This window comes from Sphaerodactylus townsendi, linkage group LG04, assembly GCF_021028975.2.
Source record: "Sphaerodactylus townsendi isolate TG3544 linkage group LG04, MPM_Stown_v2.3, whole genome shotgun sequence".
NCBI lineage: Eukaryota > Metazoa > Chordata > Lepidosauria > Squamata > Sphaerodactylidae > Sphaerodactylus > Sphaerodactylus townsendi.
The window spans coordinates 59,193,064-59,203,993 of record NC_059428.1 but is presented as its reverse complement, the minus strand read 5'-3'; the positions used below and the strand labels follow the sequence as shown (position 1 = coordinate 59,203,993).

Genomic DNA, 10,930 nt, shown 5'->3' with positions numbered 1-10,930 from the left:
TTCCAAACAATCTTTGACAGTGTATTGTTGAAGGCTTTCATGGCCGGAATCACTGGGGTGCTGGGTAGTTTCCAGGCTGTATGACCATGTTCTCGCAGCATTCTTTCCTGACATTTTGCCTGCATCTGTGGCTGGCATCTTCAGAGGATCCTCTGAAGATGCCAGCCACAGATGCAGGCGAAACGTCAGGAGAGAATGCTGCTAGAACACGGCCATACAGCCCGGAAACCACACAGCACTCCAATCTTTGGCAGTTCTTCATCTGGATTTAGCTACAGAATAACTGCTACTATTATCAATAACATTATGGGATATTTTTACTAAATTCCTATCTCCTGTATTTATTCAAGTAAGGATGGAAAGGGTCTAAATGTATTCACAGGATCATATCAATTCCCTTCATAGTCACTGAAAGTAACAGAAAACTTGTGGGCCTTTGCATGAATGGTGACAGCCACACCTAGTACTATCATAATCAAAGTTACACCCTTCCAAGTCCATTGAAATCAATGTCATGGCTACCCACCACCAAGGTACAGGTTCTATATATTTGGGAGCTCTCCAGGTATGCAACAGGTATGTTCCATAATTGTATGTATTATACTATGTATTATAGCATTTTACTGCATATGTAGTATCCTGTTTAGCAATTTTTGTAATTCTGCAATCCCATTATATTACATTGTTGATTATATGTATACTATTACTTGGATTCTTTTTTTAAAAAAGTAACCTGCCTTGAATCTCATTGAGAAAGGAAAACTATTTATTAATTATAAGCGTGATGTTTATTCACATAACCAGTATTTTTATATTATCTGGATTGAGAGCAACTTGCATATGTAGATGAATACTACTTATTTCATATAATGAAATGATTTTGACTCCAGTAATAACAATCACTTGGTTAAAGATTACAGTTAAATCAGAAGACATAAGCATATGATAAAAATTAATCTACAAACACTTATTATTGTCTTGTATTGTACCATGCCCTTGCTAACAGTGTGTTCTCTTAAAAGAAAAGCCATTTCCCCACCAAAAAAAGTCACTGAATTATTTTGGTACAATAAAATGTATTGTAATGACAGTGAGGCTGACAATACAACAGTTCCTCCCACATTACCTGAAGTTAAAATATCATATAAAAAATGGAATAGTTGAAATATTTTAAATGTGCAAAGTCTTTGTTTCAGTTTGCAAAGTTTGAATTTTTCACAACAGAAGAAGAATGTAATGCAGCACACAGAAAGTGAAAAAAATGATGAGAAGTTCACAGTATTATGTTAGGAAATACATTTAGTATGAACACTTTTAAGTATAATTCAAATTGTGAAATATCTGCATCTTTATTCAACTTTTTATCATGAATTTTCTGGTGGTTCATCATAATGTAAAGGACAGTGGGGGTTTTATGAGTAACAATAAGTGGCAATGAAGTGAAAGCATGCTTCAGAGGAAGTTGGGTGAAGTAGTTTGACGTCCCAATAGTTATATTTTCCATAGCTTTATGTTATACCTGAAATAGAATTATTTTAAGTAGTAGGAGTACTGTGATAATATGTTGTAGTGCTAATTACAATTGGAGAAGTTATAATCGTTATACTTGAAAAAATAGTAACACAATGACAAGAGAAAATGTTTTACAGACTTTCATCAAAACTCTACAAACAAGAGAATGAGGTATTTGCTAGGCCTCACTGTCACTTAATAAATGACATAATTTCATCATCTAACAGTGGTATTTCATTGTTCTCTACCAATTGATTTAACACTTTACAAAGTATTAACAGTACAGAACAGCAGAATATGCAAGTATGTGAACATTTAAAACTGTGGAAAATATGCTACCACCTGCATATTACATGTTGAATGTACTTATAGGCCCCAACATCCAATTCTCATTTTACATGCCTACCCGAAATTAAAATATATATATTTTTGTGTAATAATACTGCAGATAAATTAATAAAGTCCAAAGCTGCTGGTTCCCCTCCGCCTAGGTCCCAAGAGCCTGACTTGTGATTGTTGCTAATAAACCTCACAAGTTAGGGTCTCAGGGACTAGGAAAAGTCCAATGAGATCCAGTTGAATTCTTCTTCAATTAATCCGACTGGTTTAGTAGTGAGAATATTCATTTGGCAAAACTTTGTTGATTGTCTTATAAATCTCTCTCTCTTTATGACTTGGGATGATATAGCATGAATAGGCAGCATAAGACTGTCAAAGCAGACTTTCAAAAACATATGACACATTGCCAAGTTTTTAAAAAAGATCTTCTAACCTATAACACTATCAAAGTTGTGCATGCAAAAAAAAAGATGTTTAACACAGGGTAAAACCTGCTTCACACAGACTTCTACACAGTTTCTTCTATTTTTCTTGTGATTTAGGCAAAGATATGACAATACATATCCAGTTGCAGTGGGCCCTGACATTTGGCACGTAAAAGTCATTCTAGAGCAAGAATGCCTTCTGGGCATAATTTAAGTTTTTTTCCCTTGTTCCTATAATAAATATTTTATCTCTGTCAACTGACATGAAAAAACTTCTGCCTTCTTAATGCAGATTTACTTCTTACTTCCTAAATCCTAGGACACAATGACTTTCAGCAAATTGTCATTCTGTGTGCTGGATCATTTGAAACACACATCTGAACATAGTCGCCATAAAGAAAATGAATTTTGTCCAAATCATTCTGTTTTTTAAAGTCAAAGATTTTGAATGGCACCACCAAAATCCTGAAAAGATTCAGATTTCTCCCTCTGGCATTTTAGTCTTTTTTATGGAATGGAAACGTCTGCTGTAACAACAGATCCATGATGTTCAGTAAAGGAATCCAGAGCCAAAGAATCAGTAGCCACAAAGGTCCTGGCTACTGAAGTAGAAATATGATGCACTTCATTCGTTCTTTTCTTCATAATGCAGTTCAACTTCAAAAGAAAAAGAGAGAGAAAAATAACAGTAATAACAAAATTAGAATCTCAAGTAGTAAAATAAGTTAATCTATGTTTGACAAGCTAAACAGAAGAAAACTGAAAGGAAATATTTACTAATTATCCCCCCTTCCCCAGTTTGATTCCTTTATGCCTTGCCCCTCCCATCTTCAGTACAATGTTACTTCTGGATTCAGTACATCTCCAATTATTTTAACTAGTTGAGTAAAAATATGTTACAATAAAATCTTTCCTTTTGTCATGTATTCTGTAGTATAGTTCAAACTATTTTGAGTCAGGCATGAAGCAGTTAACTTAAATTCTTCCCAGCACCACAATTTTAAAACATTTTAAACAATATGAAAACATATATAAAAATATATATACACATAGAATGCTTTTTTATTATAACTGTAATCTGGTTTTCCAAAGCAATTCGACCACAGCTTTCATACAAATAATTAGGAGGAAAAATAGAGCCCCTCCATAAATATGACATTAACATAATTACACTCCCCCATCACATAGACCCATCCTCCTTAGGGAATACATCTGATGCTCAGTAGATGGAAATCAGTCAGATTTTAGTTGCTCTCCAACGTACCTTTGCTTCTCACTGACTGACTGGGTTTTACCACCCGTGCATATGCGCGCGCACACACTCAGACAGACATGCTCACTTACACACTCTCAGACAGACATGCAGACATGCACACAGAAAACACACACACACACACAAAAGGCAAGGCACAACAGATGCTGACTCAGAGCAGTTGTATTTGGAGGGGGTGGCACCGGATGGAATTTTCACTGCACTCATCACTAACATTAACTCTCTCTCTCTCTCCAGCACCCACCCTCTGTCAGACCTGCTGGACTGCAGCATTTGTGTGACGCTGTTACTCCAGCCCTTGCAGGTGAGATATTGGAAGAAGACAGGGAAAAAAGCAGCCCCAAGATACTCATAAGAAATGCCTTCATTTCTTCTAAAGAGTCCCTCTTCTTATTTTTCCACCTTTCTACTTCCTCTGTAGCAGTATCTCAGTTGTTTGACATCTTTCCGGAAGAAAATGTCTTGAGCTGCAATAAGCCAGTAGTCTGACGGTCCTCCCCTCACCTCACAGTTCTATTCCCACCCCCTTTCTCCCCCTAATCAATAAGACAGATCTCCAAATGCAGTTGTGAAAATAGGCTCTGCACAGACTTTCATCCTCTATCTTCTGCCTCAGGAAGAGCCGACAAGCCAGGCTCACATGTGATGTAAGGAGAAATAATGCCAGCAGTTCTTTAACAGACTTAGAATTTATTCTATACCTTCTTCTATGCCTTCTTCACTCCCCACCCCCCTCAGTTCATGAGTGGAAAGGATTCTTCTTCCAAACTACAAGATTGCAGCATTTTATTGTGGTATTATTTTAAAAGATTGTAAAAAAAAACTTATGAAAAAACAAATTACCAATTCTAATCCAAATGAGAACCTTGGGATAGTTATTTCTTCTTTAGAATCAGTTGAGCTGCCACATCACAGGAACAATTCTATTTGTCATATTACTGCTTAGTAATAAATCACTCATGTGATGAGGAAATAATAAAATGTTCCAGTTAGAATCCATTACAGAAAAGACAATGCTAGACTTCCTAAAAAGTGTGTGTGTGTGTGTGTGTGTGTGTGTGTGTGTGTGTGTGTGTGTGTGTGTGTGTGTGTGTGTGTGTGTGTGTGTGTGGGCGAGTATGCAGGAGAAAGAAAGGGAGAGAACAAAAGGATGGTGGCAGAAACGTATTGCAGCCATACATGTACGTATCTGCACAGGATTTTTTTGTATTCTGTACACATTTTGAATATTATTTATCGCAATGTCTATCCACAAAAGGCCAATGGATACTGATATACTATGTAAAACATAGAAAAAGTATTGCTAGCTAATATTAAAGACTTGTGTGAAAATTCCTCAGATGTAATTGTTAATGTGTTTCAATGTACTTCTTTGTCCTTCAGGGATACAACCTGTAATACCATCTTGAATGATAAACTTGACAAGTTATCTTTATGAGCATGGTACACTTTTGCCCTGCCATTTTCCAAATGAAGACAAAAGACAACCAAGTATGGGCTCAACTAGTTTATTTATTTGTCTTCAAGTTAATTAAACAACTAATGTAGATCTCTGCCCACCTCAATAAGCCGACAGTTTTGAGGGTGGGCTGTGCTAGGCATCAACATTTGCCTCTTGGACACAGTGGCGTAGCATCAATGGGATACGGGCGCAACGCCCCAGGCACTGTGGCGGGTGTGTTCTGGGGTGTTCTGGGGCAGGTGGCACTGTATCAGGGATGCAGGGTGCATGCGCACCCTGGGCACAGTTTCCCTTCGCTCCGCCCCTGCTTGGACAGATCCACTTCAGCTCCAAACTTGACCAGTGTTTCTGCCAGCCTTGCTTATCATCCTCTGTACAGAGAGTCCAGCTTCATCCCTTTCCACAGATGTGTCACAAGGCTAATACCAGGTTTAAAGATGCTTCTCAGCACCAACAGGTCTCCTTCACAGCACAGCCAGTCACAAGCCATGTGATGTTCCAGACATGCCCTTTATCATGCAGATGTCTCAGAGTGCTTGCCAACTAATCCTACCTACCCTATTCCAGCCAACTAGTTGTGGGTTATCCAATTATGATGAACACATCTATTTAGTGGAGAACCTCCCCCTCCCAGAAACAGCACAGAGCAGGAAAAAAGAGACTACTGACAGTCACTTTCCAAGAACCCCACAAAATTCCTTTTTGGCCCTATAAAGCAGCCAGCTAATCTTATGATACTCCCAGGTGGGTGAGCAGGTTAGCTACAGGGCAAAACAGTCAGCTGCCTTAAACTGATTGGCTGCAAGGCAAAGCAGTCAGCTGCCTTAAACTGATTGGCTGGATTGGATGCCCTGTTGGCACAATCAATGGAACCTTACACTTCATTGGAAGCAAGCAGGAACCAGAACAAATCCACCCACAGCATGATTTGCTGTGAGTCTTGCTTTTCATTTCAGAAGTTTGCCATTCCATAATAACTTAAAATACATAATTTATGCATAATAGACTAACACTTTGCTCTCAAGATAAAGTTCTCAACTCTTCTATCTCTTTCCCTTTTATGATATGTATTTTAGCATGCAGTGCAACACTGTACTATTAACTGAGGTAGGGCCTTGGCAACCTAACTGGAACACCATACATGAAGGACAACTATTTGCATTCAAAACTTCAAAAATTATAAACCAAAGAAATTGATGAGAATGGCAGCAACTCTCATAGTAGGTTTCCTAGAAAACGATTGTACACACATACAGTGGAACCTCGGTTTTTGTTTGTAATCCGTCCTAAAAGAATCAATGAAAACTGAAACCGATGAAAACCAAGGCAAACTTTTCCATAGTAATCAATGTTAATCCAATTAATTTGTTCTAGGCGCTCCAAAAAACATACCAAAAACACATTTTTTGGTGAATAAACATAGTGTTTAATGCTGAAAACAGTAACAAACAATAATACTAGAATCAGCTTCAGAGTCAGTGGACCAATGTCACACCAGAAAGCTGTCCAAAGAGGTCTGTTTCTGACGCCTCTTTAAGATTTGTCTGAAATGGGGCAAGACATTGTCATTAAACAAGTTGCAGACACGGCCTGCAACAGCTTTGTCCGGGTGATTTTTCTCCACAAGCTCCTGCACCTTACTGCAAATTGATGAAAACCGAGGCAAATCGATGAAAAATGAGACAAATTTTTCACTGAAAAAATCGATGAAAACCGAAACCGATGAAAACCAAAGGCAATGAAAACTGAGGTTCCACTGTCCTTTACCTACTCATGTCATGATAACATTTAAAAGTTTTCACAAGAAACATAATTAAGAATTAGTTGCATAATGACAGGAAATGAAATGGACATTGCCAACAAAAGAAAATGAAAAGGAGGAACCTTCCTAAAAAATCAGGATTGTGAAACCAATAAAAATTATAGGATCACATCATTCGATTTTGAATTCACTGATTTACTTAAAAAAAACACAGACACAGCAGGCCTCAAACAACCTACTGCTATCAATAACTGGGACAAATATTGACTTCTTACTGCTGAACATAACATTAGATTGGTCATCACCTCTTCATCTCCTTTGGCTCAGATCATTCATTTTGTGCGGTTCCAGCATCTCTACACATTCTTTATAAAGTTACCCACAGTACTTTGCTATTGGTATTAGACCAAAGGAGAAAGGCTACTTTAAAAAAAGAGTTTGTATGTACCTAAACCAGTATGTCAGCATTTGGGCCTGTTTTTTTCCAAAACAGCCTTGTTTCTCATTAATAATCTAATGTAAATACTAGCAAAACTGCTTCCCCCCCCCCCCCCCGTCCCCTGCTCTTTCAAAGTTTTCTGGCTTAGTCTACATGGCCCTGCTTCCCCTTATCTGTGTCAGAATTTCTTCAAAATGTGCACTTTGCGGGGAAAAAAAGTGTTTTTCAGATTCAGATAGCAGGGACCTGAAAAATACCAGTATTCATGGTTTTATGGGTTTTAAATGCAATTTTGGTACTCAGCTGCAGGTTTGGGGGAAGCTTCCAAGATTATTTGGCTCCTAATGGGAATATTTCCAGGAAATAAGAGGAACTTAAAAAAAAAAGAAATAGCAAGGGAGTTTCCGGTGCCTGTAAGCTAAATAATCTTCAAATCTGAAATGAATTGGGCCAAGAGATGCACTTCTATGGGCCCCTGAACAAGGTGACTTCAGGTATCTTCCATTTTTTGCCTATGGTGAGGGGGAGGGAATGCCAAGCTCTCTCCAAAAAAACAGCAACAAAACACTCAAAAATAAGCAACACAGCCACTAGATAAAAACCCTTCAATTCAAACAGAACTAACAAGCCCAAATAACTAATGCAGAACCAAGTAATCCTAGCAAAAGCACAGGACAAAGTAGCAAGACTAACATAACAAATGTCAAACCAGATAATCCATGACAATGTCAAACTGGAGAATCTTCTAAACGAAACTAATAGGAATACCCTTGCAATCCCCACAAATGTACAAACAGAAAATTCAGCCAATGTACAACTTGAGAATCTAAGCAATAAACCTAAGAACTCACTACAAACCTGATGTAAATCAAATTGAGCAAATAATCCAGTGTTGCAAGATCAATGAATTTTAAAGGACACTAGGGAGCTGTTCGCATGGGGGGTGCAGCTGCATCGCAGCCGTGCCACCCTCGCTCCCCCCCCCGAGCGAGGTTTTTGGGAAACAGCGGCTTCCAACCGCTGCTGTGCGAACGGCAGCAGCTGGAAGGCGCCATTCCCCCCTTTTCCCAAACACCTTACCGGGTCCTCCGGCATGTTGCACAGGCCAGGGGACACGCCCCCTGCCCTGCGACTTCTGAGCTGTCGTGCAGGGCAGGGGGGCGTGTCCCCTGGCCTGTGTGACACGCCGGAGACCGGAGGACATGGTAAGACGTTTGGGAGATGGTACAGCCTGCGCAGAGGCTGTGCCGTCTTCCCCATGCTTGAACTGGGACCGTTTCGTTAGCGAACGCGTCCTGGGGGATTAAGGTTGGCATCATGTATCACGCCCGACCCAAAACTCCCAGCATGGCTGTCGCAAAGGAGCCAACATCCCCCCCCCCCCCATGGCAGATACCAAGCCTTGGGAAGACACAGGAATACAGCAAAATTAAAGGGGGAAAATAATCTGGAAGCTTTAAAACACTGGTTTACCCAGTTATTCCTAGTTATTTTCAAATATTTCCAATATTTTGAGACCCATTTCGCTGTATCCCTAAAAATCTCGTGTACCATTTAGAGACCTGAATATATCCAGAAAATACTGATAAGTATTGTCGAAGGCTTTCACAGCCGGAATCACTGGGGTGTGTGGTTTCTGGGCTGTATGGCCGTGTTTTCTTGGCATTTTCTCCTGACGTTTCACCCACATCTGTGGCTGGCATCTTCAGAAGCAGGCGAAAAGTCACAGATGCAGGAAAAAGTCAGGAGAAAATGCTACTAGAACACGGCCATACAGCCCGGAAACCACACAACACCCCACTGATGAGGGTTGTTTTCAGATATATATTCAGACCAAATATATCTGAGCACATAGGCCTATTGTCTTCTTCATAATTAAATATGTTTAATTATAAAGAATTTTGTTCATATGGCAGGGAAATGGACAAAAATTATATATGGCTGCATATTTTTTCATCCAGGTAATAAGGGAGAAATAGCCAGGTTCAAGGGCTAAAGCTTCATGTGTGAGCACTTTTGGAGCCATTGGGAAATACAGTCTAGATTAAATCAATAGTCAAGATGTCATAATAAATCAGTTCAATTACAACTGTCACAGAACCAGGCTTAAGGTCCTGCCTGATTGTACTCTTCTAATCATTAACCCATGGACATCCCAAAGTGTTCACTTATGTTATAAATGTACTTTATAGGTTTCAATCTTTTGTAGTTAACTAGGTTTTTAATATTCCAGCCCTCAAGAGTAGCAGATCAAATAAGACTGGATTAGAAAGGGTGGGTTTTGTGTGATTATATATTCTCTCTCTGTGTAATTTTATTATTGATGTTGTTGTTGTTTATCATCATCATCATCATCATCATCATCATCATCATCATCATCAGTATTGTAGATTTCACAGCTGCCAGATCTTTAGCTGGTTGTTGGCCTTCATTACAATTCGAGCCTCACCCAGAGGCCTAGGAAGTTGTAATGTATCGGCGTAGTTTTCGTGCAGATTCCAGAAGGGCTACCTTCTGAATTTGACCAATGTTAATTTTGTACAGCACTCCTACCTCATGTCATCAGGAAGCCCGTTCCACAGAGTGGGAGCAACAGTGGAACACAAAGGCCATAGTTCATACCGGGCTTGCTGTCTTACATGAGAGAGTGGCCAGCCCATGGCAGTCTGAAGACCACAGCTAGTGTGTAACAATAAAAGATAGTCCTTCATGTCTCAGGGTATCATTTACTTTGTATGGAAGTTTGCCCACATAAGCAACATATTCTATCTAAGAATATTTGGTCAAACAACTTATATGAAAAATCTCTTTTGAAAGTTTTGAAAGGATCAGTTCACAAGTCACATCTTGTCTGTGTAAACACTATGGACAACATAGCACATTACAGGAATGATCTTTCCCACTTGTGGAATTAAAACAAACAAAAAAACCTGACAGTCCCCTCAGAACACAGCAAGTCTATTTTACTAACATTTAGGGAAGAAAGATACATATTACACATTATGTCAACATGACTGTGCAAGTTTCAAAATGTGGCCATTGATCTCTGATGGTATTATGACAAAAAGCTGACAAATTCTTCCATTATCTATGTATTGTTGCTACTGAAACAAACACAAATGACACTGTATGACATATGTAAATCTAACTTACTTCAAATGAATATGTTTCCACTTCCATTCTCTACATATACCTCTTCATTTTTTGAATATTCTGTTTCTTTAAATACTATGTGCACTGAGATGCTGACACTTCCCTGCCAGCCCCCACACACTTATTTTTATGTGGGGCTAGGAGGAAGAGATACTTGATCAGGACAGCAGTTACCAAGAGTCATGTTCCAAACAAAATTAGATCTGTCTGAAAACCATTGAAATAAACAGGATATAAGCACTACATGGTGTGGCCCAGTCCCAACGTTGAACCCAATTTGGACATGACTGTGTATGAAGACATAAGTATTCGAATTGAAATGAATGTCACTAAACATGGAATGTCACTAAACAATGGATAGAGGTTAGGAAATATTGCAAAAATAGTATAACAATGATCATGCAATCTAAGGATATGAAAATATGAATTAAAAATTAATGTGGCCCTCTCAACCTGTGCCTTCTTTAACAGACTTTCCTGTCTGACATAGGATACAATCTGATGCATACTGATCTTAGGGGACTTATTATTGAGTAAATATATCAAGGACTGCATGGTAGGTTTT

At 38.9% G+C, this 10,930-nt stretch overlaps 1 long non-coding RNA gene across 3 annotated transcripts in view; it reads right to left on the bottom strand.

The window, feature by feature from the left end:
- Positions 1-765: 765 nt before the first annotated feature.
- The window catches only part of LOC125432102, a 296,614-nt gene continuing 286,449 nt past the window's right edge, over positions 766-10,930 (bottom strand). For all 3 annotated transcript variants that reach the window (XR_007244399.1, XR_007244400.1, XR_007244398.1), the window contains one exon: positions 766-2,933. This is a non-coding gene — a long non-coding RNA (uncharacterized LOC125432102). The remainder of the gene's footprint in view (positions 2,934-10,930) is intronic.